Here is a 9918-nt window from a genome sequence, read left to right on the forward strand (position 1 = left end):
CATAGCACATTTTTGTTCGTGCAAGGTAAATCCTGTAAATATTTGACTCCCTTTTGTAATCAATTTGTTACATTTATTGTCGCTCAAACCAAGTTACCGAAATGCTTCCCTGACCTATGTTGTAAATATGTTACATTATTGTCGCACATGCAGGTGGCAAAATGTCTTCCTCATCAATGTTGTTAATTCGTTACATTTCTTGTTGCACAAGTCAAACTATGTGGTTGATTTGATAAAATATTATTAATGTCGCATGATTCTTTACAGAATTATTTCAAAGAAGCTATTGATTACCTGTTTAATTAGCTCGAATTAGCACCAAAAATGCATTTATGCACATACACCGTGATTTAATACTACTTGATATGTTAAGACTTTGATCATAAAAAATAAAAGCGCTAAATCAAGGTTTTGTCACTGATTGCCCTTTTGAAAACGAAGATTTGTCGGAATTCCTGGTGTAATGGGTGCACCTTAGACATAAACAATATCTAGCTAAAATGCAACCAAGTCGACACGGGCAAGTCCACTTCACGTCAACGTCAGAGGTGCGCACTTTGTTGGAGCATCTTACAGTGTGCGCCAATTTCCGAATGAAGTTTTAGATTTCATGTCATGTTTGATGACAATAGGTCTAGGAATTGTCGAGTTTCAGAGTCTAAATGTATTCTCGGACTTGCGATTGTTCGTAATCAAGGGCCCAGGAATATTTTCATTATTCTCACTTGTGGTAGGCGATTTCAGCATATCGCTATTGTTTTTTATATATATTACTAAAGGACATGTAATTTCATTTAAATAAATAAACGTGCAAAAATGTATGTACACGTGACGTCGTTTACGTCGTTGATATTGCATCGCAGCCCTGTGCGCACTGATTTGGATAGCAGAACGGGCTATATCACTGTTTGAAAGGGAAACTTTTTTTTATTTCATTGTTAAATCTCTGTTTACCACCGGAAAGCATATAATGAAATTATTTGCATGTTTTTATTTAGATTATTCGTCGCTGACAGAACAGTTATGAACTGCCATTACAAGATTTTCACATGGAAAGACATATGCAAGATACGTTTACGGCATTTATATTTCCAAGCTATCCTACGAGTTTTAACAACATTAGAAACTTTAACGTAGACTTTTCCAAATGAGAACAAAGTCCAAACGCGTTTTCTGAAATCTCGATTTTCTGGTTGTGTCTTTCTTTCGAACTTTTTTCCTGGAAACAATTTCGCTTACGTCGATTTTTCTGTTTCGATTTTTTCGCTATGTCGAAGTCAAATTTCAGTCCCTGCGGTCGAATTCCACACATATTCTGTGCCATTTATGTCGAACTGTATAACAAGCTGAATGCAAAGAAAAAATAAACATCAAAATGTCAGATGACGGACGCGGTACGAAATCCGGGAAGATATTTGGATCGTCCATATGGAGAGAGGGTTCAAAACGAAAATTTCTTTAAAACCATACAATGAGAAGTACGAAGCCATCATTGAAGTAGAGAATGGTATCAATACAAAGAAGCAGATAGCGTGCCGTTTATCATACATTATGTCGTATGTGCTTCATCGTTGTCTATTATACCATGTATGTGTTTGTTTTATATCTATGGCTGTGCCTTCAATCAACCTGAATTGCAAGTAAATAAAATCGACACAATTATTTATCTATTTTTCAACAATAAGTTCGCTGTTTTCACGACATAAATATAAGACAAGGCCGATTCAATTGCGTATGGAAATTGCCATCTCTTCTGAGGTATTGTTCGTCCCTGATCTTAGCATGTTTCAAGTGCATTGACATCTCTTTCAAATGTTTCTCTGCATTGCCATCTCCTCTGAACTAATGTTCGTCCCTGATCTTCGAATTTCTCTGCATTGCCATCTCTTCTCGGCTAATGTTCGTCCCTGATCTTCGAATGTTTCTCTGCATTGCCATCTCTTCTGTGCTAATGTTTGTCCCTGATCTTCGAATGTTTCTCTGCATTGCCATCTCTTCTGGGCTAATGTTCGTCCCTGATCTTCGAATGTTTCTCTGCATTGCCATCTCTTCTGTGCTAATGTTTGTCCCTGGTATTCGAATGTTTCTCTGCATTGCCATCTCTTCTGGGCTAATGTTCGTCCCTGATCTTCGAATGTTTCTCTGCATTGCCATCTCTTCTGGGCTAATGTTTGTCCCTGGTCTCCGCATGTTTCTCTGTATTGCCATCTCTTCTGGGCTAATGTTCGTCCCTGATATTCGCATGTTTCTCTGCATTGCCATCTCTTCTGGGCTAATGCTCGTCCCTGATCTTCGAATGTTTCAAGTGCAGCATTACAATGCCACTGATTTCAAGATGTTTAATCTCTTTATGGATTTGAATTAAATCCGTCTGCCATCATTATTCTTCTGTTTTTTGTTAATCTGGTGTTAGTCACTCCCTCCTCGTATTAAGTTGCCACAAATGAACTTCGGAAGCCAGTGTCAATAAAACAGATGAAATCTTAAAAATTCATTTCATCTAGCTTGATACTATATGCGACTTGTTTCAATCATTTTGATAACCATTTTTTTCACTTAATTTTTGAGAAGCTTAAATAGTTTACGTATGAAACTATCCTCACACGGCACTTACAGTTCCCCTGAAATATATTTTTTTTAAATGATTGAGTTTGAAAATCCGGTGCCAGTGATCCGCATTTATAGAAATGTGTCGGATGCAGATCAACTGGTACAATTTGTGACGTCAGAGCACGAGCGGTAATAAGATCAATGGCGCGCGGCTATGGTTTGTATTAAAATCGGTCGGTCGGATACCGTATGATACCACTTGATTGTCAGGTTTTCGTCTAGGCTGGTAAGAAAATACCATACGATCGAAAAAATATAATAACCAATAATCGTCGCCTGGGAAACTTAAAACAATGACCGAAATGTTTGAATTGGTAGGGTGACTTTCAGCACTTTTGAAAACAGGGACCCGGACCCCCCTTTGCTACATTTCATGTTATATACCAAAATAATCGGGAAGGTCTGAAGTTTATCAGACTGCCGGCATAAATTGGCATAAATGGCGGCGAGCCGAGAAAATCCAAGATGGCCGCCAAAATCTGAATATCAGCTGCTTTTTTTGCCTTGTTAATAGAACTTTTTATCTTATTTTTAAACATTTTTCCATCTCATTTGCAAGAATATAGATGGTTTATGTCTTTTCAGGATGTAACTTGGTAAAAATATAAAAGATTTACATTTTTTTCATGATAAATAGTGAAAATTTTGCCAGAATTTTGCATATGAGGGTACTATTTTAATTTGTATCTTTTTAATTATTGCACCCATTACCTATTTCTTAGATTAAAAGATAACTATAAACATTTATACATAATTTATAAATTTGATTCAATCTATCACCAAGTCATAAATTGTCAAAAGCTGTTTTTGGGTGGGTGGGGTAAATAGAAGTGGTTTAAAATTCGGACCAGGTCAGGATTTAGTGCAGAATATACTAGAGAGAACAGACTGTTAAGTTGCAAAACTGCCATCTATAATTATGTTTGATAAAAGCATATTAATTTAAGGATTTTATAAATTAAAAGCCATTTATACAGGTAGGATCATTTTCAAGAGTTAAAATTTACATCAGCACCGTGGAAGTTTTTTCGGCGGGAAAATTTAAAAACATGTAAACAAAGGCATTTTTTTTCAACATTTGACACTAAAGTGAGTATAATTATAATGAATATTAAACATTTATTCCTTCTTAAACATAGTAAGTGTGTTTTGTCATATATAAAATGTTAAAATATTTAAGAGATGGATGGATTGTTTATTTATGTGATTAGAAACTTGAAAAGTTGAATTGAGAGTGTCCTAGACTAATTGTTTTGATAATTTGCAATAATGTTATGAGTGAAAATGGTTCAAAAACATGTGTTTACATGTATGTTCACTATAAGACAGCTGAATAAGTATAAATATTACAAAATATGCTTGAAATGCAAATAAATTTATTCTATATATGAAAAACGGTGCAACTGTAAATTATATCCCTTCAAATATATCCACTGTATTTTCAGTATGAAAGTTTGATAATGGACGTCTCTGAGGCGGTCCCATGTACTACAAAAAAGAGAAAATTACTATTCAGTCCAAAAACATGTTGTTTTCGTAAGAAAGGTTTCCAGAGCAATAGAATTACACTTAATCCAAAGAAGTTTGATTCATTGCTTACAACTTGTTAAGGCAGAAATGATGAAATATCTTCAAATTTTGTAGAGTATGAGTCTATGATAAGGAACAATGAAATAGCAGTTCACTACCATAAGGCATGCAGATCAAAGTTTATGCACCCATTTTATAACGGCTATAATAGCAATGGCATGATTGATCACCAGTCTCTTCGGAGGCGTGGGTTCGTATCCCACCGCTGCCACTAAATATTTAAGACCGTCTCCGTGGCCTAGAGGATAAGCGTCCGCCTACGGAGCGGGAGGTCGTGGGTTCGATCCCTGGCCGCGTCATACCAAAGGCGTTAAAAGTTGGTACAAGTAGCTCCCTTGCCTGGCGCTTGGCATTTAAAGGGTAGTGCTTGGAAAAGTGGTGTACTCAGTACTGGTTTAACCCAGGAAAGTTGTACCCCGTGTATCGGTGCTTTACACCGAGCACGTAAAAGAACCAAGGGGTCTCTTCGAAAAAGAGCTAGGGTCTCGCACCCGGACTTCCTTGTATCCCACCACTGTCTCTTCAGCGTGCTGTCCCTTCAGCAAAAACAAAGGAACCCGTTGGAAATAAGTGCTTGCACTTTCACGGGTTATCCATGCATGGTCTAAAGAAATACATACATACATCAGCGACAAAATGACAACACACCAAACAAATTTACCAGATCACAAAAAAAAAGAATTTGATTGGAAAGAGAACTGCTTTATCTGTAGTAAAAGATGTAGCAACAAACATAGAAATGAGTGGTCGAAAGTGGAAGGTTCCACAAATGAAAATTCTATACTCATAACCAAACATTTAAAAGTGACTGAAGCCAAAAAAGACCATGCGTTAGATGCTAGGCTACTTGGGTGTAGTGGTGATCTTGTTGCAGTTGAAGCTAGATATCATCGCAAAAAAGCCTGTCTCAGTAATTACTTAAGAGAAAGTGGCAACAACACTGATAAAACTCCACAAAAGAGTAAACTAGAAGGCCCTATAACAGTTTTAAAATCTGAATATTATGAAATGATAGAAAACTAGGAGACTGTTGATTTTTCAAAAATCAAAAATCGAGTTATTGAAATTTGTACAAACACAAATGTTCACATTGGAGCCAGTAAATTAAAATCAAAGCACATTAAACATGTCTTGAGACAAGTCTGGCCTGAACTGCATCTGATTTAGGTGCAAATACAATTGTTTTTGCTAGTCCGGACACCGACGTGTTTGTTCTCCTTGTACATCATTTTGATCAGTTGAGAGTTGAAAAGATATTTTTCAAAACGGGTCGTAAAGTGGCGTATTCTGATCGAACATGGTATATTCCAGTTCATTCCGCAGTTGAATCTCTTCAGCCAGAAGTTACACAAATATTGTTACCGGTATTTTGTAATACAGGCTGTGATTCATGTTCTTTATTATTTGGTATTGGTAAAAAGAGAGCTTTCCAAGTCATGACCAAATCGGCAGAGCAAGTCAGTGATCTTGCAGACCTTTGGGCTCAGTCCACACTTTTACCTCAGACAAAGGCAGCAGCTGTTGTTTTTGTTGGCTTGTTGTATAGTCAAAACAATTGTAAATCACTGAATGTTTTAAGAACAAATCTTGTTCTTGCAAAAACAAAAGTAAAATCAAAGAAACTTCCTCCAACCAATGACAGTTTCATGCTCCACTTGCTTCGATGTATGTACCAATTGTTGATCTGGAGAGGTGCATTATCCCCAACACCATTGGCTGATCCAGTGGACTATGGTTATACTGTTGATCCACATTCAGGATTTTTTATTCCTCAGATGATGACACAGGCTGCAGCTGCCCCTGAATTGCTAAGTGATTTGGTTTGTAGTTGCTGTAATTCATGTTTGTGTCAGAACTTGTTTACTGAACTTGCAGATGTTGAGTTAGAAGATTGCTAAATTAGCTTAATGATTTTATTAGTTCCCAGAAGTGTTATTAAGATGCACTTGTATATACTCATATGCAAAATGGTAAAAATTATTTGTATGTGCCTACTATTATTTTGTCAAAGATATCAAATATTAGCAATCATCTTTGAAGTCATTATGGTATCCATCATTGATTTAATGAAGTTAATTCATTTTGAAAAATGATATAATTGTTTAAATATCACTATTTTGTTATTTGTTCATTAATAAACTTTCATCTATTTATACACTTTTTAATACTATTATAAATATAATCATGAAAAATTGTCCATGTTGCCGGGAATCCAAACTAAAGGTCAGACATCTTGGATAATTTTAGCTCGCCACTGTTTATGCAAATTTATGCTTTTACCCTGATAATCATGTTTTGATACAACATAATTGCAGGTGTCAGTTGCATGCAAAATTCCCCTAATTCTCAATTTTTGGTCCGGTTTATAGAACCGCTTCAATTTACCCCACCCACCTTAAAAACAGCTTTTGGTTGGATAAAAATTGGTTAAAACTCATATAAAAACATATTTATTTATGTATATGTAATTAAAGTTATCTTATAATACAAGAAAAAGTTACTGGATGCAATTATTCAAAAGATATATGTTAGAATTACACACTCCCTTGCAAAATTTTGGCATTTTTTATATATTTTTTTGTATAAAAGTTATATTTCCCCTTTTCCCCCCTATGTCATCACTAAAAAGCATAAACTATGATCATTCTTACAGTTTAGGTGAAAAATAATGTTGAAACGAGATGAAAAGGTCGATTAACAAAAGAGCAAATTTGATTTTCAGATTTTGGCGGCCATCTTTGTCGGCCATCTTGGATTTTCTCGGCTCGCCGCCATTTATGCCAATTTATGCCGGCAGTCTGATAAACTTCAGACCTTCCCGGTCATTTTGGTATATAACATGAAATGTAGCAAAGGGGGGTCCGGGTTACCCTTTTTAATAGTGGTCTTTTGAGCTGAAAGTCACCCCACCAAATTCACTACGAATATGAATGAAACTTTGATTGTTACGAGAATAATGGTATATTATAAATAATAAAAAAGATACGTAAAATAAATCCATATCCGCGTTTACTTGTTCTGTTATTAACCTACCTCCACATAAAAGTGCTCACAGTTGACAAGAAAATCGGCGATTTTCTTCAAGCAAATTAACAAATTTAGTTGACAAATGACTGTTTCGCTAGAACATCATCATTGATTTGTAGAAATTGAAGTGCTGGATTTGTTGTAAAAACCGATCGCGTCTTATAAAGGAGTATTGTATACCAAAAACCACCAAATTTCATGGGCAAAATTGGCGCGAAAATTCGGTAGTCGAAGGAAAGGAAATTATTTCAGACATTATACAATGCTGTTTTTCTTGATTTTTTTTCTGAAGTACGGCTGAAAATTTGAAATTGAAATTTGAGACTGGAGATTCCAGTAGAAAATATCGAACCTCGCAAAGATACGCCTATGTCCGTTAGGTTGCGCCGTGATAATCTTGACGAGCGGTATCGCGGAACTTTGGTTGATGGCGTATCTCTCCGCGCAGCTTTTGCGGACTGTCGATCTCAATTGTTTACATTGTTTACATTGCGCGCGATTCATACGATTGTGACTTCGCCTGTAGACTAGTTTACCGGAAGAGAAAGTCGAAAAACAACCATTGGTGTAAACTCAAAGGTCGGTTAAGCAAGGCTAGAAATGCGGGGCCTTATTGTAGTTGACAACAAGGCGTTACCAGGGAAGACGATAGGAAGGCCTGTTGGAGAACGATGTGCCAATATAACAGCACAGTTAAAACTACTTTGGAAATAAGTGAAAGTAAACAAAGAAGATGTAAAGACATTAAAAAGACTTCTGAAAATGGGAACACTTGTAAAACAACCAGGGACTAAAGGAGAACATCATGGGCCATGGAACTACGAGGCCACATTGCTATCTGAGGCGCTTAGCCGGCCTTCGCTTCTTCAAGACGATGGAGATGATGAGGAAGTTATCGTCTTTAAAAACGATATGGATATTGATGAACATCATGGCTATGAGAGGATCAGAGCAACTTACGATGACAAGACAAGCAAAGATTTTGTTCCTGCAGCCCGAGTAAGTGGAAAACTTCAGTGCATGGTTGATTTTCGAAACAGAATGACACATGCTGCATGGCCATCTCAGTCAATCGCTGAAGACATATTCAACAACGACGTTATCGTAATATGTAGATCGGCTCCATTAAATCCATCCGCAGACAAAGATTTTTGCCTTGGTTTCAACCTTTCTGAAATAAAACTGAGCAAGAATATGCCAACGCTCGCTAAGACCGTCTACATTATCATGAAATCGTACTTGAAAGATTTATTCCAAAAGCGGTTCAATGCAAGAATCGTGAAGAAGTTAGACTGAAGTCGTACCATGTGAAGGCGGCGATTTTCTGGACCCTTGAAAAGCGTGGATCTTGTACCTTTTGGACAAGGAACTCTTATTATTCAATTCTTAGGGGCATTTGGTACGTTCTGAAGAAAACCAATGACTGTTTGAAAGACCAACGCTTGTGCCACTACTTCGTCACAAACAGCAACATGTTCGACGGGTTTCAGTTTATGTGTAGTTTATTCATAGTACGATTGACAATTTGCCTTCCCCTACCCTCAATCGGTATTTCCATGTGCACTTGTCCAAATGTTACATGGCCATACCTTTTTACAAACTCATATTATTCCAGTGTGGTAAAACGGTTTAAAATACAACCTACATTTTCAGCCAATGAAACTGCAGGCAATTACTTAGTAGTACACTTAATCATTAAAGATGCATTCTTACTCCCAAATAAGAATACCACAATCAATACAATACAATCAAGGATAAATATATATCGAAAACAATGGTTCTTGTGAAGGATACCGTGTTGAATTTGCAAGAAAGGTGCAGAAAGCACGGTATTTCACGGTAAACTCGGTGAAGTCAAGACAATGTTTACATAAACAAAAAATTTAACAACACAAACTTTAAAGCTCTATGAGCCTGGTAATTTATTGTTCTTATCTTGGTTTAAGTATTTAGTAATTTAAAATATAGAAATGACTTCATTTCAGCATGTTCAACAAATTAACAAATATTCAAAAATAAACAGTGCGTCAGTACTATACCCTTTCAAAATGTTCTATTTAACTATTTATAGTTTTTTTACATCATGATCACTGCCTATTTGCGTCATCAGGCTGTTAGGTTTCAGGTCTTCTATGCTGAAAAAAACATATTTTAACCATCAAAACATATTTTAACCATCAAAATATGGAAAGATAATGGCATATACACAGCAAATCATTATAAGAAAAAAACAGAAACAATATAAATCATTGAACATCTCTCTTTAGTAACAGGTTTTTGAGAAGGCGAGAATGGGTGAAAAATGGTCTACATAGGTTTCCGCCTGTCACCAGGTTTTGGGGTCGATCACCACTACGGGTACTTTCCGATGGCCTCTTCTGAAAACGGAGTCGAGGGTGAATCTATAAGCTATAGCTAGGCTTTCTTCACAAACGAACTAAAAGAAATAAGTATAAACTAAAGTAACGCAATAAGTGCAAGTTTTAACATTGCCGGTCTCCTACAGTACACATTACAAGGCGGTTAAACTTAGCTTTTCTTCTAGGCATTATAGCGATAAACATAGAGTAAATATGGTGTAGCCTTATCGACACGAAGCCAAGAGTGAACGTCATGTGAGGTTATATTGCAATTCATACTCAATCACGACAACTGTACAGTAAAGGCGGGTGACCTACATTTACCTGAGAG

This window comes from Mya arenaria, chromosome 11 (assembly GCF_026914265.1).
Source record: "Mya arenaria isolate MELC-2E11 chromosome 11, ASM2691426v1".
Taxonomy (NCBI): domain Eukaryota; kingdom Metazoa; phylum Mollusca; class Bivalvia; order Myida; family Myidae; genus Mya; species Mya arenaria.